Source organism: Theropithecus gelada, chromosome 18, assembly GCF_003255815.1.
Source record: "Theropithecus gelada isolate Dixy chromosome 18, Tgel_1.0, whole genome shotgun sequence".
Taxonomy (NCBI): domain Eukaryota; kingdom Metazoa; phylum Chordata; class Mammalia; order Primates; family Cercopithecidae; genus Theropithecus; species Theropithecus gelada.
The window spans coordinates 45,599,855-45,616,250 of record NC_037686.1 but is presented as its reverse complement, the minus strand read 5'-3'; the positions used below and the strand labels follow the sequence as shown (position 1 = coordinate 45,616,250).

The window sequence follows — 16,396 nt, the reverse complement described above, 5'->3', positions numbered from 1 at the left end:
AACAAAAAAAAAAAAAAAAAAAAAAAAAAAAAAAAAAAAAAGGAAAAACATCCAGGGATTCCAGGCATAGACAGAGGCAAGGACACACCTACTTTCCAATGGCAGGCAAGGACAATAACTAGGATGTTGCCCTCTGCTTTGTCATTGTACTACCCAGATTATGAGCAAGATTTCTGAGTTCTTGGAAATTATCGAGATTAGGAGATGATTTGCAAAATGGGCACAAGCACATGTAACATCAGAGCTACATGAGAAATCAGAAGCATTTTCTCTGCCTTCAGGGAGCTTTCAATAAATACTCTGCAAGAGCCAAGACAAGAAGCCTGACATGAACAAAATTTCATCAGGTGAGCTCTGGGTCTACCACCTACTCATACTTCCTCAAGGCACAGGTTCCCAAGGGCTAAAGACAGTCAGAAAAATAGGAGGGCTTTTTTGTTTAAGTGGTTTGTATTTATTTGTAAGCTAGTACTAGGACACAGAAACCTTGAGATTACAAAGATGGATGATAAATCCACTGAAGGAAGCATATGCAAACATGAGCCTTTGAATGAGGTCCCTGAATCTCCTTGCCACATTTCACAGCCTAATCATTACACAAGATCTGTTAGCCTTCAAATCCTTCCCTCTGTTCCTGTCCACTCATCACCCCTAACAATACACATTACTTGGCCCACATCACACAGAGAGTGTATATAATGCAAGAGGAATTCTTATGCTGAACCACAAGCCACAGTGGTGGTTGTCAGCAAGTCACATGGCTCTCATAGAAGTTGAAATACAGAAGTATCCAGCTATAGAATTATAAAGCATGGGTGGACGCCTACCTCTGGGATGTCTTATCACCTGAATTTAGTGATCCGATATTTCTTGGTGCTGGTAGTTGCATTTTTACAACAGTGCCTTACATGGCTCCAAAAGCAATTTCCTAAAATGCCCTAAGAGGTATTGGTAAATGAATAAAAATAATTCCAGTTTGGTGCCGGACTAAAATAAATGGTTTTAGTACTTGGTATCAAGTGGATAATCTCTTCCTAAATTCTCATTGTTCAAGGCTAAAATGGAAATTATGCCATTTCCCGAAGCATACTGAGCTAAACTAGGCAGAAAGCCAGATGTGAACTGCACAGAGCGGGGAACCAGCTTGGGAGTTAAGATTTGCCGCAATTACTTCCCCATGCCTAACCCCCTTAACCAAATGTATTTCCTCCTGCTTCCTACACACACCTACAGACTTCTTCACTGAGCTTGGCCCCCATCATGTTGGTCCCACTACCATTCCTTTGTACAGGCGGTTCCCCACCTGAATACCCTCTAGGGACTTCAGGGTCAATTTAGGTGCAGTGGAGAGAATTTGGGCTCTGGAATCAGAGCTCTTCCACTTTCAGATAGCCGTATCACCTCAAGCAAGTTAACCTAAACATTCCAAGCCTCAGTTCATCATCTGCTCATTTGGAATAATAACATTACATTGAAAGTTGCTGTGAGAATGAGCGGCTACGTCACACATAAGAAGTGCCTGTTGTGGCTGCTCAGCAATGTCAGTTCTCATCCTCCTACCAGCTCCCTTCGCCAAGTTCATCGCAAGTCTCACAACTTGCCAACTCTAAGCACACAGACTCTAGGTCCCTTTTCTTTAAAATCTTACAAGCTACACTATGTCATTTAGCTCTTCAGCATAAGCTTATACATCTTGCATATATTTTCATAAACAAATTTTTGCATCCTTGAAGGCAAGACCATGTCTTGGGCTTCTCCTGATTCCCTGCAAAACCTCACCCAGGACTAAAGACTCCATCAGAATCCTAATGCTCCTTATATTCCCTGTGGGATCACAGCTTCATTACCTGCACATACACAAAAGCAGCAAAGCTTCTGCATGACCAGGTGTTTCCAGGGCCAATCCACAACTATTGAGTGACTTTAGCTTGTTGCTTTCAAGCCTGCTGATGGAGGTCTACACTCTCACCCCGCGATCTGTTTCCAAAAGCATCCCAAGTCCCCAAAAGGGCAGGCTGCCGGAATTAGGGACAGCATTCATTGGAAGCATAGCTCCCTCAACTCAGAAGGGGAACATCGAGCTGTGTACACACAGGGACAAGTCCTGGGATCTGCAGGTCAGGTAGGCAAAGCGTGCCTTCTTCCACACAGCAAGGATGATTTCTCCCCAGTGTCCACAGCCCCCTCTGTCCACAGGGCTGCTTGGCCATTGCTGCCTGTTTGCTGCAAAGCGATTGGCCTGAGAGAAAGAGCTTTGCTCACCAGACTCTGAAGCCAGAGGGATTTCAAAGGCCCTCAAGGTCAGAAGACGCTGCCCTTTGGAGAACCCTGCAGATGGGCAGTGACCTTGAGGTAGCTGAGGGAGACCAAGGACACGGTGCCACAAGCTGGGGTCAGGAAAGCCTAAGCTCCCAAAGAAAAGATTAGCCCAGGGCCCCCTCCCTGATACCCTGCACCTCACCCCAAGTCAAAGGGCCCAACACGACCCCTGTGGCTTCTATTTGCCTTCATCAAGGCTATGCCCAATGCTGCCTTAACCTCCTTTTTCCAGCATGAAGCTGCGTCTGTTCTCTTCTCCCATCAAAGTCACTGGCTTATCTCAGACCCCACTGCTTCCCCACCCCCACGATGTTAGCACCATCCCTCACACCCTTCTCTTTGTTCCCTCACCCCCACCGTTGCCTGGTCCAGCATCCAGCGCATAGTGGGAGCTCAGGAAACACTGGTTTCATGAATCAGTGTTGAGTGCATGATTCGTTTTCTAAGAAGTTCAACCAAAAATTATTTATTCTACCTTAATCCTTAAACAATTAAGCAATTTTATCCTTTGAAGTGTCTTGTGAACAACAAGTCGGTGAAATTATTCTTAGAGTGCTATAAATTTTCCTGTATTCAGAAAAATCAAGGATTGCTTTCATACAAAAATCACTGGGTATTGTATTAGCAAAAGACTGGAAACAACTGAAATATCAACGTAGGTGGGCTGGTGAAATAAGTCAAGGTATAATTGCCGGACAGTCAGATATCTCCAAGACGTTAAGTGCAAAGTGAGATTCAATGCGTGAGATACGCTCCCATTTCAGTAAAGAAATTTAAAACAAAAAAAAAAAAAAGAAAGAAAATGCAGAAAGCATCTTGTACTTAAAGTTATCTAAACAAAATTTTTTTTAAAAAAAGAAATTTTTAAAAAATACCGTGCCCATGGATGCACACATACATACATATGTTTTGTATTGCATACAATGTATTTAAACTGAAGAAACCATTAATAGTGGTTGCCTCAGGGTAAGGAAACTAACAGCAGTGAGAAAAAGATGTTTCACTTTAAAACCCCTTTTGTACCTTTTGAATTTTAAACCATGGAAGTGTTGACCTATTCGGAAAAATTAAATTAAAAATTCAAAGCAAACAATGTGTGGAAAAGTAATAAAAAATCTGCTTTAGGAAAACATAAAAGAGAAATCCTCATTTAAAAACAGTTCAAGGCAGCCTGTTGCGTCATCTGTTAACTGCAGGAGAAAAACTGAGGAGGCACCGTGGCTGCAGGAGGACTGGCCGGTGGGGTGGCGGGGAGGCGGGTGGCAGCAGGTTCTGGCCCTCGGCTCCTCAGCTGCCTTCTGGAAGGACCTGAGAGCAGGGCAGCCTCCCTGGGCCTCATCTGAAGCAGCTCTTAGAGCAGGCAAGCCTGTTTCCTGTCTGGGAGTTGGGGTCGTCAGGTAGACACAAGCCAGTTACTTAGTGACAATCTCATTTTAAAAAGAGGAGACCCTCCATAAAAGGAGAGAAAGCTTTCTTCCCTCCAGAAGTTGCTGGTGCGGAGATTAAAACCCCAAATCCCCATTCACCGGAGTGCAATGACACCAGTGCTGCTGACTTCAGCAGCTTAAAATACATTTGGGGACACACCCTTTCCCCCAAACACACCTGCTGCTTTTTCCTCCCTCTTCCCACATCCTCTCTTGACAGGCCAAGTGCCCATTTATGACAGAGCTGAAAAATGTCCTTTTTTGTTCTAATATTTCCTGTGGGGCCCCTCCCCTCTTTTATGGCTGCCATTCAAAGCCATCTGGGATGACCCACCAACCAGAGGAAGCTTCAGAAATGAAACAATCAAAACATGTCACCTTTCAATAGTAACAATTAATGTCCCTGCCCCATCTCCAAAAGGCACTGTTTTAAAAAGGCAACTCATGGTGACGGCTGAACACTGTGGATTCTCAGGGAGACCTACCGTAGAAATGGTCCAGACAGAACTTCATAAGGACATCCTTTCAAACACAGGGCCAGCAGTCCTCTCTGTTTCCCACACTCTCTTTCCAAGTTCTACCGCCACCCTCCTCAAACTTGGGAAGGGACTAAAATTGCTTTCTGTGTCTTTCTTTCAGGAATTAAAGAACACCAGAGCTGAAATGGCTCTCAAAGATAGCCTCATGCTACAAATGGGGAAACTGAGGCCCATAAAAGAGTGTGTCCCCGTCTAGAGGCCCCACTGCTCCCCTTTCCAATGCAGAGTACCCCTGTAGCCACAGCCTCCCCTAGGGTGGCCCCCACAACCTGTGTCCTGGGCTCACTGCATTGTCTGGTAGGCAGCCACTAGCCCTGTGGGGCTACTAAGCACTTGAAGTATGACTAGCTTAGATACTGAAATGATAATATCTTGGATATATTGGGTTAAATAAAATACATGATTAAAGTTAATTTTACCTACTTCTTTCTACTTTTTAAAAAGGTGGCTACTAGGAAACTTAAAGTTACATAGATAACTCTTGCTATATTTCTATTAGGCTGTGCTGCTCCAGGTCATATGCTACTTACTCAGCCAGCTCCCAGTCAGCAGAACTGACCTGGCCCGTGCTCCATCTTTGCATGGCCAGACATTATCCACTACAAAGACCAATCCATGCCCAGGTGCTAATTGAGTAAGGAGTGTGCCCCCAGCAGTGACATCTGGATTCAGCTCCTGAAGCCACAGCATAATTTTAATAAGCGCATCTCTCCTTCCGTTCGAGGTAGGGAAGGAGGGAGGGATCCTAGCACCCCTCAAGTAGTGCTAATTCTACCTACATGTGAGCTCATGACACCCAAGAGTCCGAATTCCTGTAGGCTGGGATTTTATTCCCTGAGATAGGGTAGTCGCTTGGGGAGAGAAGCAAGACAACAAAGCCTTAACTGTTTTTCATTTTTTGGCATCGATCCTGTCTTTTCTCATCTCTCCCTTCATGTTAGGAATAGAAATTTACAAAACATAAGTAACAGTGGCTCCCCTCACTCTTCGTTGAGAGCTATTTTAAGTGCTCTGTATGTATTATCTTATCTCATTCTCCCAGCCACCCTATCAAATTGGTATTATCACCAGTGCATAGGTGAGGAAATCGATGCTCAGAGGCTTATGTGATGTGCCCAAAGTGATGCAGGAAAGCCACCAAGCTATGGGACTTAGGTCTCATCAATCCCAAAACCTATGCTCCTCATCATTCCTTAACTTCTAGAGCCTCAGTTTCCCATCTGCAGTATGGGGATGGTACCTTCCTGGAGGCAGGTCAGGGCCTCAGAACCCCCAAGGACCCATCCTCCCCTGGGACTAGGTTCTGGGCCCTGAGGAGGTTCCAGTTTGAAGAGTCCCCATCTCTTGCCATTCCCTGGCTTAGGGTGCACCACCTGGTCCCAGTCTTGACTCTGTGAGGCTCCACCCATGCCACCCTCCCACTTGGGTCCCTCCTGTTTCTGTCTCCAAGGAGTTAAGTGCTCCTACCCCCCAAATCAAGATTTCATCTAAGCCTCACCTCCTCCAAAAACCCATCAAAATTCTTAAGTCAGAGAACCCTTTCACAGTTGACCATCCCATCGTGCCAATTCATGCTCTTGTTCTCAGGATACAATGATGCTTCCACCCTTCAAGCCCCCAAGGCCCCAGAACACACACTTCAAAAGAAGTCTTGACCTCTGTGAACTTAACAAGGGTCTCATCTCTCACAGGAAGAATTCTATATTTTATTCATTGAGCAAAATAGTTCCTGAGTCCTACTATGTGCCAGACACTCCTCTAGGCCCTGGGAACAGAGCAATGCAGGAAACAAAGTCCTAGGGCTCCTGCAGGAGTGAAGACATCCCCCAAACACTGATGCCCTAAACACACGAATCCAATGATGCAGGTTCATATTTCTTGAGTTCCTCCTGCTCTCTTATTTTTAGGTAAAAAAAAAAAAAAAAAAAAGATTAGTTAATGGGGATTGATTCTCTTCTTGTCATGGTTAAATAAGGTATGGTACATTACTTTAAGGAATACTACACATCCATTACAAGTGCGTTTCTAAGGAACACAATGACTTAGTAATGTGATCAAATGCTCAGTAAGGGGATAACTTGCAACATCATATACCCACACTCCTTAACACACTGATGGAGACAGGTGAGCATGAGAGGCATGTTTCTAAGCACATCCACAATGTGTTGGAAAGGGGGAAGGACAACTGTTTTCCTTATGCAAAGTACAGAAGCAAAGCCTGCTAAAATCTTTAGTGAAGAGACTTGACATTTTCTTCTAAGTATCAGTGTGAGTATCAATGTGAGTATCAGGCTCTCAAGAGAAAGGAAGTTTTCTGTTTGGTAAAAGATGGCATGGATTTTAACAGTTTTGGAAAACAGTGTTTTTCCCAATTATGCTTTATGTGTGTGCTTATGTGTATATGTGTGTGTGTTGGTGGTTCCAGAAAAAAAAAAGACTGGAAGGAAATACACCAAAATGTGAGTGTTGTAGAAGGTTTTTGTTTTGATTTTATTCTTTTCCATATTTTTCAAATTTTCTATTATGAGTCTTCCTGCTTTCATAATCAGAAAATAAGCAGTAAACTGAAGGCTAATAGTTTTTTAATTTCCTCATGAATCTGTTTTTACAGGCACAAGTTCAGTGGGGTTTGGAAATCAGTAGGGTGTGAACCACCAATGAATTCCCTGCTCCTGCAGGACTGAGTGTGCCCCTGGCCCCGAAGAGAAACCCTCCCTGCATCCACGCTGGCAGACAGCTGTCCACAGCTGTTCTGAGGAGGCTGCCAATGATGAAGCGGGTGGAAAAACACAACATTCCTGACTCTCCAAGGATGGCATTATGCTTGGAGCTCTTGCCCACCAAAGAAGTAAATAAACAGAGAGGTGGTAGCCAGTCAAGCTAGAGGAACTCCAGTCCCGGAGGTGAGTCAGCTGCCAGAGCTTCCAGACTCCCAATAGAACATCTGAAAGAAGACTCCATCTAACTAAGCCAACCACCCTTGTCAAATCAGGGCTAACATCTCTCGACAATGGCCCTCCTGGGCTATACCTCTTGAATGTTACCTTCCCTCCCTGCCTACATGAGAGTATATACGAACAAACTTCATTTCTGCCTCTAGGCTGAAGAGATCCAGAAGGCAGGGCCTTGGGCTGACTCAACATCATATACCCCAACAGCACTAACTGACATATTCATTTACCAACTATGTACTCAGACACTGCTGTGTGCTAGGCACTGTTCTGCTGTCTGAGAACATAGCTGGTAAATGAATATGCCTAGTTATAGCCCAGGAGGAGACAACAGATTGCAAAACAGACAAGGTCCCTGTCCTCAGGGAACTTACACTCTGGTGGGGGAAGACAGACAAGAAACAAAAGGAGAATCAAGATTACATCCAATAAAAGACTGCACATTGGGTACAGTGTACACTGCTCAGGTGATGGGTGCACCAAAATCTCAGTAGGCACCACTAAAGAACTTATTCATGAACCAAATACCTGTTCCCCAAAAACCTATGAAATAAAAAAATTAAAATAGAAAGGGCCCTTGAAGCATCCAAAAGAAAGATAATAAACAGGACTATTTGGTATGTTAAATTATATGGGAAGCACTGTCAAATAAAAAATAATGTTAAGCCTTTAAAAAAGAAAAAAAAAAAAAAAAGATTGGCAAGGCGCAGTGGCTGATGCCTGTAATCCCAGCACTTTGGGAGGCCGAGGTGGGCAGATCACCTGAGGTCAGGAGTTTGAGACCAGACTGACCAACACGGTAAAACCCCATCTCTACTAAAAGTACAAAAATTAACCAGCCATGGCGGGGGCCACCTGTAATTCCAGCTACTCAGGAAGCTGAGGCAGGAGAACTGCTTGAACCCAGGAGGCAGTGGTTGCAGTGAGCCGAGATCGCGCTGCTGCACATCAGCCTGGGTGACAAGAGCGAGAGACTCTGTCTCAAAAAAAAAAAAAAAGAATATAGTCCAGGTGATGTGTCAGTGAGAAGCCAGTTATGGGAAGATCTGAAGGAAGAACATTCCAGACAAAGAGAACAGGCAAGCCAGAAACACATGAGCTCAATGTGTTTAAGAAACAAAAAGGAGGCGGAAGGGTGGGCACAGGGAGTGAAGGGGAAGTCAGAGACACAGGCAGGGATCAGATCCCATATGCCCACAGTTGGTTACACAAGGGAGTGGCCTGGTCTGCCTTACTGAAGGAAACTCACTTTGCCCGCTCTGTGACAATGGATTGTGCCATGACAGCCTACAGAGAAGGACTTCATCACTACCTGTTGAATTGATGAACGGATGCTCCCAATATCCATTGGGGTTAGAGGTATGGAGGGGCCAATCAGCTTGGACCCAGGGTTCTCACAATGCCTATGGGAACCCCATCTATTCTTATCTATTTCTATGACTTTGCCTTCCCAACACCCCCCTTCACAGTGCCACGGAGTAAAGCAAATAAGATGTAAATTCAACTGCTGTCCACCCATCCACCCATGCCCAGCCCACAGCATTCATTCAGCAAACGTTTTCCATGTCCAGCCCTTGCTGATGCTGAGGACATGAAGATGAGCAACATGCCAGCCCTGCCCTCAAAAGCTCCGGCATGTGAGGCCTGTGAAAAGCTGGCCAGGTGCCACGCACAGCCACAGCTGTCCAGCCCCAACCTCTCTATCCACAGCATCCTACTGAAGTCTCCCCCTGGTAAAACCTGCTGTGAGCCCCTGAGACAGTTCTGATGGGCGAATCAATTCACACCAAAGGGTTAAACAGAAAGACAAGCTCAGTGCCTTGCCAGCTTCCTCCACCCTACCCCACCCCCATTCCTCCCTCCACCAACCCAGGGAAAAAATCTGTTCGGCCTCAGGAATGAAGTTGTAACTGATGGCATGGCAGGTACTATTTATTCCAGACAAAGGAGGGAGGACTTTGGTGTTGGTTTGAGGAGTGGGTGGGTGAGGGGCCATCGGGGACCTCTTTGGGGCAGAGTCAGGGGAGGAAGCAAAGAGCTCTGAATGCATGCCTGAAACCTCCTTGACCAGCCCCACACAGAAATGACTCAGCTTGGAGTCAGAGGGAACCACATCTAATTTGCCACTTTCAAAATCTCCTGCATAAGAATCATTGTTGTCATTATTTAGAAAAGCCAACTATCCTCACATTAATGAGTTGTTGACAGCTGTTCTGTGAGATTTCTGGGGTGTACCTCACTTTGTGCAAATGGGAGAGTCGCATCTGACAGAAAGTACACACAGTGGCTCTAGAAAATCCTTGTAACCCATCGTTTCTTAGCCTTTTGGATAAGATCAAGTGTGGAAAATCCCTGTGTCCTAAATTCCCCCAAGGCAGCTGGCACTCCAAGAAGCCATGCAGGATGCTGCACACAGGCCGGGGTTCACTCCAGTACCCTCCGTGTGGTTAGTTGACAGGTTTTCTTCCAGTGGGACACAGCCATCCCTGGGAGAAGTCAGTGCTGTGGATGGTTCCAGACCCTTGAATCTCTTCTTCCCAGGAGGGGAGGAGGGGTTATAAATAGCCTGGACTCCTTCAGCCCTACACAGGCACAGATCCCACACCCCCGCCCCAGCCTCAGCCAGCTGGTCCTTCCGCGCCCAAGTTCCCACAGCCTGCTATGAGAGGGAGGACAACTGCCCACCCTCGGCGGGGGGGGCAGGGAACAAAAATGCCCTGGTGACAGCCCCCAGTGAACTGTAACTACAACCCCACCACTCCTTCATACCCCCTTCACACCAACCCTGCTGGAGAGGGGTGAGGGGCTGGTAATATTACTAGGGGGTCTCTTATACCTGGTCAGCCCAGGAAGCCCAAGCTGCGTGCTGAGAATGTTAATTCAGTGGGAAAAGTTATAGGAATAATACTTTCCCTGTCTCTCTGCCTCAGTTTCTCCCTCTGTAATTTGAACAAATAGCTGAACTATCTATCTCGTGGGAATGCTGATGAGATTAGCATGCAATAAAAGTGAAAGGCATCGTAACACCGTATTATCATCAGCATATCAGATCTTGATTTCTTCTGTAGGACCGCTAAACACAGGAGATGTGGAGTAGGGGACACTGATTTTTATCTGTTCATGAGAGCAGAAGAATTATACCCAGCAACTCTGCACTAGCCTTGAATTCTTGATACTCTGTGTCCTTGAAAGCAATCAAACTTACAAAATATTCTCTCTTGCAAGTCACTTCTGACTAATACAGATTGACACATATTGCGTCCAGCTTATTTTAATAAAATTCTACTGGAGTGTATATGACATTATAGACTGAAATCTAGCATCGCCCTAGAGTATCATGGTTTGGGAGGAAAACGTTCACATAACAATCACTCTGTTTATCATGCAATTCCTTCCTACTCATATACACTGGTACAAAATAAGTGGCTAAAATCGAAGTGGCCAACTCGTAGTTCTTTTTAATTTAGACACTTTGTTTGCTCAATAAAATACAGAGTAAAAAACATTTACTGAAAACCCACTCATTGATGTTTAATGATTGTGTCAAATACTCACAACAACATTTATTCCAACACCCCCAGATAATTGCTCATCTTTCTCATTTGGTATCCACAACAGCACAGCATTTGTGTCCAAGTGTAATTGATCCAAAATTGGGCTCCCTTTCAAAAATATCTGTAAAATCTAATTACTAGGAAAACAGCGTTCTGGCATCCTATGGAAAGTGGGTGCTTCAGTGAAAAAAAGCTGCAAATTCTTCTTGGCTAATCAAGCTGCATTATGTTACAAAAGGAGCTTGAGGAATTTGGGATAATGAGGGAGCAGGAAAAGTTGGGATAGTGTCAGACTGGACTTTGCAGTGACAGTCCTGCTTTTTTTAAGCCAAGGACAGGGGACAGGAAATATACCACATTTGCTGTCAAGCATGGATTTAGAAACTACCAGATAAAGAGGCCATGATAGGCTTGGGGTGTGGGGGTGGCATTTCTGATCTCAAGCCCTACCAGGCCTTGCCCAGGGAAGTCTCTCCACCCTTGCCTGGAAGGCTGATGTCATTTCTAGTCTCACTGGGCCTCTAGCCACTGTAGCAGGTCACTTTCCTTCCTTGGGCCTGAGTTTGCTCATCTGTAAAATGAGTGCTCCTAATATCTCTAGGGTCTCTTTCAACTTCAAAATCCTGTGACCTTCTATAAAGCAAAGAGCATGCTTTTTGCTCATGTACTTGTGGGGGCAGGGGGCAGGGGGCAGGGAGCGGGAGACCCCAGACCAAGGAGAATGAAGGACTGAGAGTTTCCACCTATCACGCAGTTTTGTACCTAGTCAACACCCGGGTATCGGCTCCGCTCTGGGAATAATGATTTCTTTCAGCCCAGGACGACCTACCGAGGTGTTTCTACCTCGCTGCCCTGGATTCCTCAACCCCGCCTACGAGGAACAGGGCCAAGCCACCGGACTTCTCGGAGCCTCCCTCCCAGGACTGGGCACAGTATATCTTCCTCCTTTACGGGGTCTTCCCTTACCACTCCCACTCCTCTTTCTGTCCTAGAAGCACCAGAAACTCCAGCTCTAGCCTTGCGCATGGTCCGGCGAGGCTTCCCATACAGGCAGCGCACCCCACCCACCCCCAGCTCCCCTCGGCCTTGCGCCCGTCCTGCAGAAGGTTGGGTACCAGACTCCACAGTTTTGCAGATTGCAAAGATAACGGGAGCTGCCGCTTCGCTTTTCTTTGGCTCCTCCTGGCCTTCATCCTAGTAAAACCAGACAAGCAACCGGAAAAACAAAGCAGCACAGTGGCCAGAGACAATTCGCTTTCAACAGAACAAGAGACGTGCACACCTTGAGCGAAGACGCACGCAGTTCCTGTGCGTGTCGCTGGGAACAGACCTCGCACTACCCCGCGCGGCGACAGGTACCGGGTCGGGCTCAGCATCACTTGTCCGAGGCTTGGAGGAACTGTGTGCGTGCGCCCATTTCCCCCAGCTTCCCGATTTGACAGCAGCAAGGATCTTTGAGTCCCACATGAGCGAGACTTCGGACAAGGACCGTACTCGGTGCTCAGATCTCATCGCGAGGTGCGGGATCCCAGCTTTTCCAGCTCATTTTCCAATTTTCAAGAAAAGACAGCGCAAAGTGCGACTGCCAAAGTCCCAGGAAAACGTCACTCACCAAAACGCTCCCGCGCCTTCCAGGCAGAAGTGCGGTAAAACTTTTGGCACAAACCACCTGTAGCTGCCGACGGGCCCGCCCCGCTCGGGCCCGGAGGCGTCGCCGAGTCCTGGGCCGCACGCGCCCGCATAAGTTCCTTTCCAGCCCCGCGCGCCACTTCGCTCCGGGCCGCGGTGCCAGCCAGGAGGCGCGGCGCCCGCTCGCTGGCTCGCTCTCGGCTGGCTCTCCCCTCCCTCCTTCCCTCCCTCCCTTCTCCCGCCTCCTCCGTTGCATGGCTGCCGCACGGAGCCCCTGAATAGCCACCGCAGCCCCCCGCCTCCTGCCCACCGCGCAGAGGGCGCCCCTGCCCCCGCCTGCGCCCCGGGGCGCGCGGACCGCCGGCCTCCTAGCAACGACCCCAGCGATAGCTTTCCGGCGTGGCCCAGGCAGAGCCACCCTCCCGGCGCCCCACGACCTCCCGACCCGCCTCGGCTGCCGGGGTGCTGGGGAGACCGCGAACCCGGCAGCCGGCGCCCGAGCGCGGCGCGCGAAGCCGCTCACCTCCGCGCGCCGCCGGCCCCGCGCGCCTCCCGCACTTGGCGCCGGGCCGCGGTCCTGGCGTCCTTCTCCGCCGGGGTCCGCTGGTCCCCGGGCGCCCGAGCCTCGCCGGCCGCGCCGCTGTCAGAGTCTCGTGGCGGGGCTGCGCCGGCGGGTATGGAGCGGAGCGGCAGCAGCGGGCGCGCGGGCAGCTCCTCCCTCCCCGCGCCGCGCCTCCGCCCTCCCCGCGCCCCGCCTCCCGCGCCGCGGCTGTCAGCCCCGCGCCCCGCGCCCCGCGCCAGCGCCGCCGGCTCGGGGGGCGCACAGGGCTAAAGGGCCCGGATGTCTGCGGTCTCCTGTCGCTCGCGTCCGCCCCCTCCCCGCCCCGCCGCACATGCACTTGCTGCGCCACAGCCCCCGCCCGGCTCCGCTAATTTCTATTTTGACAGTAACTGTGGCGAGTGGGCGGCGCGGCGGGGGGCGCCAGGGACCGGCGGAGGAGGCGGGCGGGAGTCAGGACCCGGCGCGGAGGCGGAGTGAGGGGGCCGGACACCGCCACCAGCCGCTCGGGGCTCCGCGTCTTTTCTCTTTCTTTCCTTTTTTCTCTCTCCCTCCTCCAGGATTTAAAGGGACAGCCCCGGCCGAGGCGAGGGGGCCAGGCGGCCGCCGTTTCTCCGGTCTCCAGACGCCCTCTGCGGCCCGGCCGGACCCGCCCGCACCCCCAGCGCAGGGTCGGGACCGCGGGGTATTTTTAGGTCCACACCCGACCCGGGGCAGCGGTGCGGCAGAGATGGGCTCTGCCGCCCCGGCGCACGGCTATTTTTACAGAGTCCGATGGGGGAGGAAATAAAACAACTCGGCAACTGCTTTTCTACCCGAAAGTCGGGAGCAGGGAGTGGGGGCGAGAAGTTAGTTTCCCAAATGCTCTCGGCACTACAGCGAGCTCAGCAAGACGCCTCGCCGGCACCAGAAAACTTAAGCTTGCCGCGCTCCGGGGCGCCGAATCTCAGCGGGCAATCCCACCTGGCGGCGCTGCAGCCCGAAGTCCCCACCCCTCTGGGCCTTGGGCTTCGCACTCCGCACCTGGCTCGCCGGGGAGCAACCGCTGACTGCCAGTCACTCCCCGGGACGGCCCGGAAGGCGGCCTGCCGAAGCGTCCAATCACCGCGCAACACTGCCAAGGGGCGGGCCCGGGGAGGGCTTGTCCCCGCCCCGTCCTGCCGAGCCCCGCCCCCTCGAAGTCCGTCCTGGCTGGAGAATGTCGCTGGTACCCCGAGCGCTCAGCGGTGCTGGAAGCCACGAAGGGCCTGTGCGAGGGTAGAAGGAGGGGTCTCGGCCCTGGAGAGGGCATGAGAGTTCTCGGGCGAGGCGACACTTGGGCAGATGTTCCCTCCAGCTACGGACCGGGGCAAACTCGAGCTGGCTTTGCCTCCTACCTTTTTGCAGTCCACCCCTCTGCGCTCCAGACAGACATAGGAACCCTCGCCCTCCCTGGTACTACATCGGAGGCTGCACCCTCGCACGTCAGCGGGTCGTCTCCCGGGCTCCTCCCTCAGAAGGGGGAAAGTTTGCCGTCCTTAAACTCCTACCCGGCTGCGCTTATCTGAGCCGCACCTGGCGCCCAGGAGCGGCGAGATGGAGAATCCCGGCCGCCTAGTCCCCATTCTGGCTACTGATTAATAAAAAAGGCAATGGGGCTGCTGCTGTGGGGTAATGTCCTTTAATGCTGAAGACACTGGATGACATTTTTTACAGAATTCACAAAAATAAATTTGTGAACCCTTGGTGCCTCTTCCTAATATCACTCATTGGGATTTTTTAAAACCATTTCATTCATTCGTGTAATAAACGCACATTGCAAGATAGTACGTTGGGAGTATTGAAAACAAGGGAAAACGGGCTCTGGAATAGGACGCAACAGTGGAAAACTAGATATGAATAGAGGGATCTGAAACGTAGGGTTTGGGTACAATTATGTCACGTTTAATTTGCCAAAGAGATCTGATTTTTCCTACTAAGTAAATGTCACTAAATGAACAGTTTGGACAGCCATCTTATCCAAACTATTCAAATGCATATGTAAGTCTAGGATAGTCTATCGCGGAAACTAAGGTATGTTCAGGCTCGGGATGTTAGATTTCTAAGTTGCTAAAGCTTCCAGAATGGCAAAATAATATATCTCGCTTTCAGCAGCTCTGGCAGCCACTGCCCTCCCAAATTAGGTTTGTCTGTTTTTTCTGTTAAATTAAGTTGTCTGTCTTGCTTCCTTTCATTAAAGGGTCTTCAGTTACTTGGAATGCTGCTGACCCAGCTGATATGGTCCAGCTTCTAAGTCATAAGTGTGGCTGCGCCTCATCCCAAGCATGCGGATGCATTTAGAGAGCACCTAGAGGATCCCAGCCCTGCAAATGCCCAGACACCCACAGGAGACAGAAATGTAGTTCTGGGGGTGAGGGCAGCTACAGCCATAAAAAGGGCATTTAGCTTGAGAAAAGAGAGCTGTGGGCAGTAAATTAGACTCTAAGAGTAAAGAGTCTAGTAAACAGTAAATAGACTCTAATATAAATGTGGCTCTAATTCAGAGTTTCTCCTCTCTTCTCTGGCTCAAAGTAGATGTTCCATAGCTTTAGCTCACGGAATAGATTAAGCATGGAGATCCAGTGAGTGATGTAAGATTTATTTGCAATGTACTAGTTTGGCTGTAAGTGCAATGGTAAACTGCTTTGCAATACTTAATAGAATTTACTGCCAAACTTTACCAGTTATCAGCCACGTATCCTAGAAAAAAAAAAAAAAGCATGTCATTCAACTCTCTAGAGCCTCCATATCCAAACCTGTAAAAAAGAAGGTGATAGTAGGCCCCCTTCTACGCCACAGAGATGCTGGAATGGTCAGGTGAGAAAAGGTGAGGGCGAGTGTTGCCCCATGAATATTCACTAAGGGGTTACTGTGTATCAAGCACTGTACAGTACATTGTAAATTGTCAATATTAGTTATGGTGATAAACTCTAAAGAAATTATCTGAGAATTGGGATCAAAGTTTTACCTATTTCCTGAGGATGTTGAAAGACTGATTCAAGAAAAAAGGGGAATTAACATTTACAGAGCTCTTTCTAGTTCAGAACTTATGGTATGCATTGCTATATGTTTCTCATGACAATTGTATGCAATATATTTTGTTGTAACCATTGTACAGATGAAAAATCTGATATCAATAGTGGTGATAATGACCATGTTCCCACCGCTGGGTAGTGACAGGGGCAGCATTTGGATCCAGGTTTGTGAGTTCAGAAGTTCACGAGCATCCTCCCCTGTGATGCTGCCTCTAGAGGAGAAAGAGGGAAGAGGCTTTGAGTAAATCCGAGCGGAAGAGAAATTCAAGGAAATCATAGTGTGTATTACCTTACCATAAGGCAGACTGCGTGAAGTGCCTTCCTGGAAAAGGTAGCGCTGAACTCATTCCCTAAGTTTGCATGAT

General features: G+C 48.9%; 1 protein-coding gene across 1 annotated transcript in view; it reads right to left on the bottom strand.

The window, feature by feature from the left end:
* Nucleotides 1–13,136, bottom strand: part of ZBTB7C (zinc finger and BTB domain containing 7C) — a 382,043-nt gene extending 368,907 nt beyond the window's left edge. The window contains exon 1 of the mRNA XM_025365135.1: nucleotides 12,943–13,136. The gene's annotated coding sequence lies outside the window, so the exon portion shown is untranslated. The remainder of the gene's footprint in view (nucleotides 1–12,942) is intronic.
* Between the last annotated feature and the right edge of the window lie 3,260 nt (nucleotides 13,137–16,396).